At 35.6% G+C, this 13381-nt stretch overlaps 1 protein-coding gene and 1 long non-coding RNA gene across 2 annotated transcripts in view; one reads left to right on the top strand and one right to left on the bottom strand.

Moving 5' to 3' along the window:
• The window catches only part of LOC136824670 (uncharacterized), a 32359-nt gene extending 31836 nt beyond the window's left edge, over nt 1-523 (bottom strand). Inside the window, exon 1 of the long non-coding RNA XR_010849139.1 lies at nt 267-523. This is a non-coding gene — a long non-coding RNA (uncharacterized lncRNA). The remainder of the gene's footprint in view (nt 1-266) is intronic.
• LOC136824666 (uncharacterized) overlaps nt 1-13381 on the top strand; it is a 108047-nt gene that overhangs the window by 40031 nt on the left and 54635 nt on the right. The window lies entirely within an intron of this gene.

The following is a 13381-nucleotide window of genomic DNA, read 5'->3' on the forward strand; positions in this document are numbered from 1 at the left end:
CTGTTTAGGAATATTTTCGGCTAAAATTCGTAAATAAATGAGCCAAAATTCTGCTTTTAATTTCTGAAAAATTTGGAAATTAGATGAAATAAACCGTATCTCAAATCAACAATTACATGTGGTGGATAGTGGAGAAAGACGAAACTTTAACGGCAACTTAATTTGGTTGAAATTGGGTAAATCCACCAAATCCGTCCAACTCTTTACACCGAAAGTTATTCCTCTAAATTTTAATGAGATTTTAAAGAAGAAGGTCAATTACTAACCTGACTGTCTGGTAGCGTTCCCAAAATTATTAAAAGTAAAACTGTCTCATCTCTCTTGATCAGAAGCTCTGCGTCACTTTGGATAAAATTTGATATTGAGAAATATCCCAATATGGTTCTCCGGGTATCATGGGCCGAAACCGAATGGCGGAAACGAGCCCAATACATAATGCTAAAAATGATAAAAGCCTTAAATTGACTTCCATCGTTTTAATCAGAATTCAAATTTCGAATGATTTTTCAGAAGATTTTAAACTTTTTAAAATTCTCAGTTTTAAAGTAAATTACTTGGAAATTTTTTAATTTTTTTGTTACATCCGGGGGTTTAAAATGCTTTGTTTATCAAATTACCCCCGGTTTATGTCATAAAGTTTGTAATGTTTGTACATTGAGGTAACAAATAAATAGATACCAATTGCACTATCTTCAGCATAATAATTACATCCAATTCCAATAAACAAATGCAACCAAATTAAACCTAACTAACCCATTACCTAAACTAGCCTTGTTTATTCAAATTGATTTTATAGTGTAAATCTACAAATTTAGAAATATCATCGAGTCAAATTTGTATGCCGTAATTTATTGAAAATGAGAATAGTTCATATATCAGGAATAGGGATAAAAGCAGCATTCTGAATAACTATTCTTTGATGCACTACCATGGGCGATTTTATAAAAGCAAATAAGATAGTCAATATGCTGCATATATTAAGAACACTCTAAGCATTTTGACCAACCTCGTACCACCCAGGGCCTGATTCTCACTTTTTACATAAATTTGATGGTCATTTCAAATCGATTTGCTAAATTCTATATAAAAAACAAATCGTCATGGGGACGAGGTAATTACGAAAAATAAGAGCACAACCACAACCACTGATCCTTAAGCCCTGGACCAAGCTATATCCACCATCTTTGATCGAAGTTTTTTTAAAGTGGTCCCCGCAAAGAAGCCTTTGTAGTGTTAAAACTTTAAATAACAAAAAACAGCCCTACATCACTAGTGTGTAAAGGCCGGTCTCCACTTGCGCGCGCTCTGATCGTACTTTTTCGAGCAACGCATCCACGCTATTGGTCAAAAGAAAAATGAAGCAATTCCATTGGCGCGGTCTGACGTAATGGTTGAAAAAAGTTGAAATATGTTCAACTTTTCCTTCGAGCGCGCGCTACATTTTTGTGACATAATCTTTTTTCCAAGCAAAAAGAATTGAAGCCAAAAGATTCAATCGCAGCGCACGCAAGCGAAAGTAGTTCAGGCGCTCTCGATGCGAGTACCACTTTCAAAAAAACTCCAGTCATGCTCCAATCAAAAGTTTTTGATGCCTCAAGGGCCTATATCGATCCTAAACCCAGTGAGAACAATCGAGCTCTTTGTCAAAATTTACTATTGTCCAAGCTGAAGAACAACAGTTCGCGGAGCGTTTTCAAGGTTCACGCAATGTTTTTTCAACGTTCGCATAAAACGTTTTTTTCCAAAGTTCATACTGTACATGAAATTAACTTTTTCTCGTATTCACGGAAAACGTTATGTAAAATATTAAGTTTCGGGTTATGCAATATATTAATGTGGTCTTTCGATGCGTTTGTTTCCCGGGACCAGACCATTATATATCATTATTAGACTGTACGTTAAAAGGACATAACAGTACTTGCGAAATTTGTAAACAAACTGTATGCAGCGGATACAAAATGTCAAAATAAAAAATCAAACCAAATATGGCTAATTTTGATTGTTCATTTGTTTTACAAGTTTGTTTTGGGCACGTGATTTTAAATGTTCTATTTAATGACACGTGGTTCGCACAATGTTTACATTTTACTACTTTTATGTCCCTTTTTAAAAGTATTGCTAAAAATACTTTGACCTTTATGATTAATGGTAATTTATATACAGTACTTTCAGTCCGGGAAATATATTCCAAGCGATGTTATCATCTTGATAATTGATAGAATTACTAACTGAGCGTTTAAAAATTATATTTTAGTGATTAAAGGGTGAAGGACTTAGGACTAGACAAGAAATTTTCTTCAAAATGCTGGTAGAAGGTAAATCTAATTCGTTTAAGATATCTTTCAGAGATATTTTCAAGATTTTCTTCTTTTAGTTACAATTCTTTTATTCGTCGGGTAGAAGGCATCACTGTGCTTTTAAGCAATTTGACTTTACAGAAGACGGAGAGGGAGAACTCGGTGTTCTCACTGCGAAGGCGAACACGTGGCAACATGTCACATCACAACATTTGGAATATTTACCAACATTTTTGTATCATCAGAGTAGTTGGCATGGGTTGAACCCAGTGAAGGTTCATTCATTTGTCAAGTGCATTATGGTATCATGGTGGGAATCGAACTCGGGCCTCTCAGGTGTGAATGGAGAGTGATGGCCACCATACCGCTACAAGATAACATTAGTTTGTATGAACGATTCGATATAATGTCATTTAGTTTGTATTATTATCAAATACCCTGGGGGGACACTCGTACGTGCGGCTCAAAATTAGGCCTTTGAAATCGGAACCTTGGAACCTACTGTAAGTCCCCCCCCATCGGCCATATACCCGATTGTAATTTAGTCGTCCAGCATGAAACTATACGTTTTTTTATAAATAAATGTGTATCTAACCAAAAGGATGAGAGGTCAAACCAATTATCTTCATATACACGAGACTGTACATTAGTCGGACGTCCAAACGACGTTGCGTTCCGGATGGGAAAGTTCTATTTGAAATATGTTTCAAAATGTGAGGCGTTGATTACTATAGAAATTGATAAAAAGTTTCGAAAAGTTGACAGCAAAACAAAATGTTACTTGATGACCATAATTTAATTCACACCCGAGCAAGAAACTAACCCCAAATGGCACAACTCTTATAACACCCCTGTGTCACAGACCGGCTGAGAAGAATTTCGTTCTGGTGGGAAAAATGCCCTAGAATTTCAGCCTCACTGAGAAATTGGCTTTGATTTCATCCGCATCTGAAATTCAATGCTTAAAAATTGCAGTCCAAAACCATCTCCATTTGGACCTTTTAACCTTGAAACAAATATAATTTTTATCCCCGCTGTGGGAAATATTTTCACCAGGGCTGTGAGACAGGGCTGTCTTATAACTCTCTTTTTTTAACCCAAATGTTTAAGACTTTCCATATCACTATGAGAGCCTGTGTAATATAATATGAACTTTGATCATTGTGGAGCTACCTAAAACTTTGATTTCAACACTGAGATGTGTCCTTATAAAAAGAATTATTTCTTCTTCGAACATTTTTGCGATTAAGAAATATTTGAACCAAATTCTTCCCACGAAGATCAATTATAACAAAACGTCATTGGTCTTAAATTTGATTGAAGACATCTCTGGCGAGTCGAGTCATACCCTGCTTTTCTGACTGAAGTTGCAAAATACACAACACCCATCATCAGGCAAAATACACCAGGCAAAACATTTCAAAATAAGACCTACCTCACATTATAATATCCAAATAACGTTTTATATTAGCTACCAAGCAGACACACGACACACAACGTTGTTTCAACGTCATAATCTAATGTTATATGGACGTTGTGAGCTTTAGATAAACGTTGAAACAACGTTGTGCACCAGCTGGCTAAGGAGGAATAAAATCGATTTAAACTATTTTTACACCCCTGTCTCATTGCTACGGTGGAATTTTTTACCACATTTGGGATAAAAATTACAATGAGCATATAAATTCTATTGTTTCCAGCTTAAATATACCTGTAGAAATTTCAGCGGAGGTGAAATTTTAGCTGAAAGTTTCCGGTAGGGCGGGAGCTCCACCGGGTCTGTGACATAGGGATGTATTTTCCCGAAATCCAGGAACCCAACAGTGTGAACAACTTGCAGTTGTTTGAATCAACAAAAGTTCACCTAGAACTTAGGAACCTTTATGAGCATTTGATGGAAACAACTTTATAAGTCAGCTTGTAAGGCTCTGTTGACCCTTGTCTTGCATCCACTGTAATCACCTAGACAGCATTTTGATTTTCATTTTATAGTGAACTCCCTCTAAATCAAACTTCTAGAAACATTTTGTATTTTGAAAATAACCTTGTTTATAAACTCGAACCCAGTCACTTATTCGCTCGCTTTTTTACGATTCTGATAGTGTCGATCAGTAAAATCAAAATGTGGCTCAAGTGTGGCTCTGGGTACAACATTGTCTTGTTTTATGAAAATGAATTGGAGAATGTCCGTTGATGTCGAATTTATTTCGTTTTAATTTTCAGCGCAAGAAAGGTCTTGCAATGAATCACGCGATGTCGACTATTCGAAAGAAGGACTATCCATTACAATATGTTTTTGGTCCGTTCAATATAGAATCCTACATTGAATTTCCAATGGAGATGAAATCAAAGTATTTTTACCAAGCGGAGATGAAAATTTAGCTGAAATTTTCCACCGGGTCTGTGACATAGGGATGTATTTTCCCGAAATCTAGGAACCCAACAGTGTCAACAACCCGCAATTGTTTGAATCAACTTTCAAAGTTAACTTAGAGATTAAGAACCTTTATAAACATCTGATGGAAACAACTTTATATTACAGCCTGCAATGCTATGTTAACCCTCGCCTTGCATTCACAGTATCACCTAGACAGCATTTTTATTTTCATTTTATAATGAACTTCCTCTAAACAAGAAACACTCTAAATCGCACTACTAGAAACATTCTGTATTTTGAAAATAACCTTCTTTTCAAACTCAAACCCAGTTCCTTATTCGCTCTCTTTTTTATAATTCTGATAGCATTGATAAGTAAAATAAAAAAGTAGCTCAAGTGGCTCTGGGTACAACATTGTCTTGTTTTATGAAAAGGGAATAGCGCACCGTGCTGAATCTAGAAAACGATTTTATTTTTGACATAATCATTACTCTCGATGTGTTTGTACGAGTTCCAGTCTTATCAATCTTTGCGTTATAATCTCTTTTGCACGTTAATTGCATCATTTGACAAAAGATATATAACAACTTGCACCATAGTATAAGAAAGCCGCGGCTGGAATATGTACCGCATTGTCTTTTCAGTTAATTGCTGTTCCATCTCTGTCTCCGAGCTTTATAAGAACATCAAGATTGTTAGTTTATTATTGGTAGATAGTTTTTGAAATTTTTCTCTTATTTTCCTTCACAAGAAGATTTTTTATTTCTAGATATCTTTGAATCTGTACCCAATGAAACACTTTAACTGATTGTGGACATATTTTAGGGGTATTTGTTGTGGAAACGATAGTTTTTCGCCAAAATTAAAATTATAAGAACTATATTTAAGATAACAACTTTCCTGTCAGTTTGAATGATAAATTTTGAAGGTGCTGGCTTGAAATTTTCACAGAATTATCTTGATGTACTATTTCATTGATTTCTAGAAAGATTTCACTGAAATATTGTGAAGGCATTTCGAGGCACCTTATTAATTTTTGAGTTCTTTCAGCCCAGCCATTTTGTGCTTGTTTAAATTTCTTATTGTTAATCTTTCCTGCACAATGCTATTATAACGTGTATTATCAAGGGCATATCATTAATGTCTAAAACGCACTGCGAAGTAAGTATTAACGACAAACTAATAAAGTTTACCATTAAAGATGCTACACTACTTATTTCTTGATCAATAAATAGTCATCAAATACGACAGAGATAGAACAGTAGAAATTCAGATGTTATCATTCCAGCCGCGGCTTTCTTATACTATGCTTGCACGTATCTTTAATTGAGTCGCATTGAATTGTGGGATTGCAACTCGTAAAAATGTCAAAAAAGTGAAAAGTAATCATTATGACGTATGCGTTGCGGAAGCGCTATGGGAGAATGTCTGTTAATGTCAAATTTCCGTTTGAATTTCAGCGCAAGAAATGTTTTGCAATGAATCATCCGATGTCGACAATTCGAAAGAAGTAATATCCATTGCAAAATGTTTTTGGTCCGTTCAGCATAGAATCCTACTTGCTGACACATATTGTCACCGACAATTTTCATATTCCACATGTAAGTTTGTAGCTGCAGGTAGCTCAGCTGGTAGAGTACTCAACCTTGTAATCCAAGGGTTCTGGGTTCGATCTCTGGTCACCGCCAACTCAGCTAAATCAGCTTTGATTAGGTCACTGCGATCTTCAGAGTAATGTTTAAAAATCGGGGAAATCCGAAATGAATTTTTGTAATAAGTGCTGTTCAATTTCCTAAAAGAACCCCATTCTTTGGGTCAATAAAGCCCTTATATGTACAATTTAAACACAAAAATTTGTTTTAATGAAGGTTGCTCAAAATGGGGTAATTTGGGAAATGTTTGATTTTAGATCCCTCAAAATCCCGCCATATTCCGCGTAAGATCCCTCAAAATCGGAATCGGAATAATTCTTGATTAGGAAGGAGCAGAGCTATGAAATTTTCACTGGATATCCGTTTTATTGTTCTGTTTCGGATAAAGAAAAAATTATATCACTAAACTTATATCACTAATTTTTCTTCACAACCAAAATTGAACATTTTTTGAATCCGAAAAATCCGATTAAAGATCGCCGATGGGTAATCTGGTGGTTATTAGTTCAGACAAGGGTAATATGCACTCCAACTCAAAAGTTGTCGAATTTACAGGTCCGTCACAAAAAGAAAATAGGATAACACTCTCTCGTCAGTCCCGTCTACAGCAAGCAGATGAATTGTTACCTAGCTGCTAGACAATAATGATTTTGCGTTCAGAAAACCAAAGGAAATTTTATATTTTCAAAAGGAGATTAAATATTTTGCATATACTTTCATATATAAAATATTGGCAAAAAGGTAAAAATCAAAGTAACTTTTGGAGTTATATTTATTGAAATACATACAAAAAGTAATTATTTTCTAATTCGTAAATTCAAACGAAAATAACTTTATTTATAATTTTACTTTCATCTCTTCTATCACGTTAGTGGGTCGTCTAGAAATCGTACAATGTGCAAGATAATTAAGTTAATATAAATGTATATTTATAAATGCTATTGACAATAACACTTCCTTATAAGTCAATATCATATAATCCAATATATGTAGTAATATATCAATACTATGACACTAAAGCTGTCAAAGACAAGACTGTAAAAACGTAATAGCTCCAGAAGTGGGTGGGTGGGCGGTTTCGTAATAATCTAACAACCTGTGAATAGCTTCGGACAGCCGCCCTTTTTAAAGTCTAGCATCACGTGACTATGAAGCGCCAAAAGAACAATAGTAAATTCATTTATTTTCTAATTCGTAAACTCAAACGAAAATAATTTTATTTATCATTTTACTTTCATCTCTTCTATCGCGTTAGTGGATCGTGTAGAAAGCCCTGTAAATAGTTGTAACAGAAGAACACGATTGAAAAATATAAGAAATAACATCAGAGGCTTAGCCTCACAGAATTAGACATCAAATGCTCTAAATAATCATCATATACTGTAAAACTTTTAGAGGCCTAGCCCCAAAGAAACAGATATCAGTTGTTCCAGATTATCATCCACATAGCCATCTTTAGCACTGACAGATTTCAATCTATCGTGTTTCTGGAAAAGACGATCCTTTAGGAGACCCACAGCATGCGTCGTGGAGGAGCCACATGTGCTGCCAACAACGGGGTAAACTTTACCCCGTTGTTGGCAGCACATGTGGCTCCTCCACGACGCATGCTGTGGGTCTCAAATAGCTTTTCATTGACCCCAATTCGTTTCATAAGACTTAGGACTGCTAATCTTGCAGTAGAATAAGAAATAGGCTTATTTCGACGTTTCAGCTTGTGGTCATTCAAAGTTTTAAAGAAGGACATTCCCCTGAACAAAAACTCATCATCGTTAACGATCTCAGCCCTATTAATATAATTTCTGATAAAGTCGATGGGGCAAAATTGGGAGTCTAGCTTGGCAATGAACACACCGGCTCCAATCCTATATTGATCGGTTTTCGATTCTTCAATTAATATTTTCATGTACATTTGCTTGAATACTACGTCCCCAAGGGTGATGTTAGCCGCCTCCTCGAACCTCAGAAATCCACAAAAACATAACAATATTAATGTAAAATCTCTCAAGGATAGCAAAGACATCTTACCCTCCTCAATAATGCATTCGTAGACTTGTTTGATGTTTCTGGTCGCAGGCTTAACAGCACTACGTGTACGTCTTTGGCAGGGAATTCAACAGCTCCATCGAACTTTCCACTCCAGTTTGACCAACGCTTGAAGTAGGTAGCATATTTCCTAATCGTGTTATTTGCTCTTGATTTCGACAGCAAGTCTTGTGAACCGTGTGCTAGTTCCTTCAGTTGGTCATCCTGTACCTGGTTAACGATTTGAAGCGAGCTGGATCCTAAAAGTGCAGAATTAATCAGCTTGGGTTAAATAACCTGATAAGGCCAAGTTTTCTTACAAAACCTTCTGAGCAAGTGGCCAAGCCACGGTGTAACCCAGTTACGCTTTTTATTTCTCTCAACCCGGTTGAGCATAGGAGGACCCCTTCTAGGTCCTAAAATCTAATGAATAGTGGGTTACCTCTAAAGCTAACCCTGTCCACCTGGGCGAAAGTACTTGGGAAGGTGGGACAGCTTATCCAATAAGGCCCAGAACCCAAAACTCAGCTCTTTATTAAAAATGCCACAATACCCCACGATAATGTGGAGAACCGAGAAGGGAATACTTGTAGTTGTCCAACTTCAGGATACCAGCAGTATCTTTGAAAACCATATGATCGACTACAAAACTTGAAAACATCGGTCCGTTTTGAAGCAGTGACCAAAATGGAACGGAACGCCAATACGGAATTATCAAAACCCCTCTAATACCATGTGTAGATATGATAGTTCTCAGCACCCGGGTGATTAAATTAGCCGGGGGAACCCAAAGGTTGTTTTCAAAACGCCAATCATGCGTAAATGCATCCACCGTTTCCGTCCCAGGAACGTAGAATTTTGAGTTGAATCGCTCACATTTAGTGTTATTATAACTAGCAATCCTATCAATATTCAGGGGACCCCATAAACCATCTATAAGTTCAAAGAATTCGTCTGTGATCTCCCAATCATCGGTGTCTACTAGCTTAGAAATGTAGTCAGCAGAGGCATTGAAACGTCTAGATATCCAGCTTACTAAGTCTATATTGAAAAGCCTTGATAGATCGTTAATATTTATAGTTAGAGACTGTAGGTCGGATTTGCTACTACCACTCGAGCAAATATATTTTGCAGCCATATTATCGGTTTGCCAAGAAATAGACTTCCCTGATATTTTAGGTGCAAAAGATTGAAGACTAAATCGAATAGCTTCAAGTTCGCGCCAAGTCGAGTTTTTAGATACTTCTCCTTCGTCAAACATACAAAAACATTCTTTTCTTCCATTTGCTTCAAATAACATAGCACCTATACCATGATCGCTTGCATCAGACTTTATAACCGTTTTGTTTTGACAAATGCTAATTGTGCTCCTTTTGTTTAACATAGAAATATTATCTCTCCAAAATATAATCTCTTTGTGTGCCTCTGGGAAATTCAAAATGTTCAGTTTACCATCCCAAGAGGGCTGTAACGCAATACATCTGTAAATGCTTCTAGTTAGCAATCTAATTAGGTTTGACAAAACAAATTTCATTGAAACTACTTTTCCAGAAACACGAGAAAGAATTCGAGCAGTTGTAAGAGGATTATTTAATAATTTAGCAATCGAAGAGAGGAGAGAGGAGACACGCTCCTCTGTAACTTTGTTAGTGTTTTCAAAAGTGTCTAGCTCTATTCCTAACCAGGCCATTCTTTGTGTGGGCTCCCATTCCGATTTTTCTTCATTTGCTAGTAGACCAGTATTATCTAAGAGACTTTTCACTAACTTCGAAGATTGAACGGCAGATTCGTACAAGTAGTCTATACAAGCTCCGTCATCCAGGTAAACAGGTATCTTTACGCTTTGTGAATGCCATGTAGAAACGAGTGGTCTTAAAAGTTTCGTAAAAAGGGCCGGGGTTTTAGATAACCCAAATGGTAACACTATAAATACAAAAAGATTTTGCTTCTTTTCCAGTTCCCAAGAAAATCCCAAGAAAATTTGGTGTTCAGGAAATATATCGACATGATGATAGCCCTTTCCTAAATCAAACTTGAAAAGAAAACCGTCAGGACGTAGAAAATGTTGGAATTCGCACCAGTCGTCAAACTTAATACTTTAAGGGCAGAAACTTTCGCGGGCAGAAAGTTTCACGAGACCGAAAAGTCGCAAAATTTCGCAGATTTAAGTTTCGCGATTTTTACTTTTTGAAGAAAATTTACGGAAGAAACTTTTGCGTTTTTTTGTAAATGTTCAATTTTAGTAGCAATAACTTTCGCGAGTGGCTAGGGAAAGTGAATAAAAAATTATTTCAAATCTCTTTTTTTTTTCTTCAATCTAAAGAGTGATATACTAATAAATGAAAAATAAACTATTTGCACTTCTTCCTCTCATTCCGAATCCTAGCCACTGCGATAATATCGAGTTTCCTCGGCTTTTAAAACTTGGAAAAGACTGTCGCGATTTTTAGGAAAATTTCATTTTTCGCGAAAATAACTTTCGCAACTTTCTTGTTTAATTTCTTACCTGGCAGAAACTTTCGCGAAAAAATGCCAAAAACGCGAAAAACGCGAAAGTTTCTGCCCGCGAAAGTTTCTGCCCTTAAAGTATGCTCCTTGACCAAAAATTTATTGACATACCGAAGGTCGAGAATAAGACATTGCTTGCCAGAAGGACGAGTATCTGACCCTAAAGGATTGACTACTGTAGGTCTAAACGGTACCTCAATAACTGATCCAGATTGAAGAAGTTCATGACGTGATGACGTCACAAAAGCAGTGTTGTCGAAAGCAGAATGATTATTTGAACAAAAACTTTCGGTCGGAGAGGATCGAAAAGGCAATTTGCAACCTTCTTTTATAACGCTCAGAATAAATTTATTAGCTCCTATCTGTTCCCAGAACAGATAATGTTTCTGAAGCCTTCCTTTAACAGCCCCTGAATCTAATTCAGTGTTATCAAATGCATCAAATGCATTTCTTAAAAATTCTAGTTTAAAATCAAAAGAAAAACACTTATCTTTTGAGCAGATGTCTGTATTTTGGGTACAATTTTTCGGCTGATGGGTAGTCCCTCTTCCAGTGTCCTGTTCCCGAACAGTTAAGGCAGACGTCGTTAGGGTAGATTTTTGTATCCTTCTTGATTGAAAGACTGAGATCACGTTGAGGGTACCGGGGTTGCTTGGTGGGTTGATACTTTGGGAACTGGATGACGCTCCGAACACCCTGTGAGGTCTTGTGATAGTAGAGGATGAGGCGTCGAGTTTCATTTTCTTGTTTTATTTGAGCTCTTTCCGGTCCATCTTGCACTTCGTAATAGTCTAACAACCTGTGAATAGCTTCGGACAGCCGCCCTTTTTAAGGTCTACATCGCGTGACTATGAAGCGCCAAAAGATCAATAATAAATTCATAAAACTTTCAAAACAGGGAAAAAATTTCATATATAATTTCCAACAGAATGCAAAAAAAACAAGACGACTTGAAGTCGAAAATTTCGCCTAGAATTTAAACTACATAGGAAAAACAAGAAGTAGAGATTGAAGCCAATTTGAAATCTACTTTACATCAAGCCTTGATGAAACAATTTTATAAGAACAACGAGGCTTAAGATCGCTAAAAAGGGACCAATTTAAGAACAATTGTTGTTTAATTTTTAATAACTAATAAACAAAGGTAATATCACCGTCTATCAAAAGTTATTGATTTGATTCTTATAAAGTAAATGCTTATAAGAAAAATAAAAATGCTCATATTGTGTGCCATTGCTTGTTTACTTTGTAAGAGCTAATTACCGAAAGGTATATCATCGTCTATCAAGAGGTATTGATTTGATTCTTATAAAGTAAATGCTTATAAGAATAATAGATGAGCTCATATTGTGTGCCATTCCTTGTTTACTTTGTAACAACTAATTACCGAAAGCTATATCACCGCCTATCAAGAGTTATTGATTTGATTCTTATAAAGTATATGCTTATAAGAAAACTAAATAAGGTCATATTGTGCGCCATCCCTTGTTTACTTTGTAAGAACTAATTACCGAAAGGTATATCACCGTCTATCAGGAGTTATTGATTTTATTCTTATAAAGTATATGCTTATAAGAAAAATAAATAGGCTCATATTGTGCGCCATCCTTTGTTTACTTTGTAAGAACTAATTACCGAAAGGTATATCACCGTCTATCAAGAGTTATTGATTTGATTCTTATAAAGTATATGCTTATAAGAAAAATAAATGAGCTCGTATTGTGCGCAATTCCTTGTTTACTTTGTAACAACTAATTACCGAAAGGTATATCTATCACCGTCTATAAAGAGTTATTGATTTGATTCTTATAAAGTATATGCTTATAAGAAAAATAAATGAGCTCATATTGTGCGCCATTCCTTGTTTACTTTGTAACAACTACTTACCGAAAGCTATATCACCGTCTATCAAGAGTTATTGATTTGATTCTTATAAAGTATATGCTTATAAGAAAACTAAATAAGGTCATATTGTGCGCCATCCCTTGTTTACTTTGTAAGAACTAATTACCGAAAGGTATATCACCGTCTATCAAGAGTTATTGATTTGATTCTTATAAAGTATATGTTTATAAGAAAAATAAATGAGCTCATATTGTGCGCCATCCTTTGTTTACTTTGTAAGAACTAATTACCGAAAGGTATATCACCGTCTATCAAGAGTTATTGATTTGATTCTTATAAAGTATATGTTTATAAGAAAAATAAATGAGCTCATATTGTGCGCCATCCTTTGTTTACTTTGTAAGAACTAATTACCGAAAGGTATATCACCGTCTATCAAGAGTTATTGATTTGATTCTTATAAAGTATATGCTTATAAGAAAAATAAATAAGGTCATATTGTGCGCCATCCTTGTTTACTTTGTAAGAACTAATTACCGAAAGGTATATCACCGTCTATCAAGAGTTATTGATTTGATTCTTATAAAGTATATGCTTATAAGAAAATAAAGAAAAAATCAAACTGTGGAGCTAAAGACACAAAGATATATGACGTAATCCAAAGAAAACCCGCGAAA

Source organism: Clytia hemisphaerica, unplaced genomic scaffold, assembly GCF_902728285.1.
Source record: "Clytia hemisphaerica strain Z4C2 unplaced genomic scaffold, Clytia hemisphaerica genome assembly, whole genome shotgun sequence".
Classification (NCBI taxonomy): domain Eukaryota; kingdom Metazoa; phylum Cnidaria; class Hydrozoa; order Leptothecata; family Clytiidae; genus Clytia; species Clytia hemisphaerica.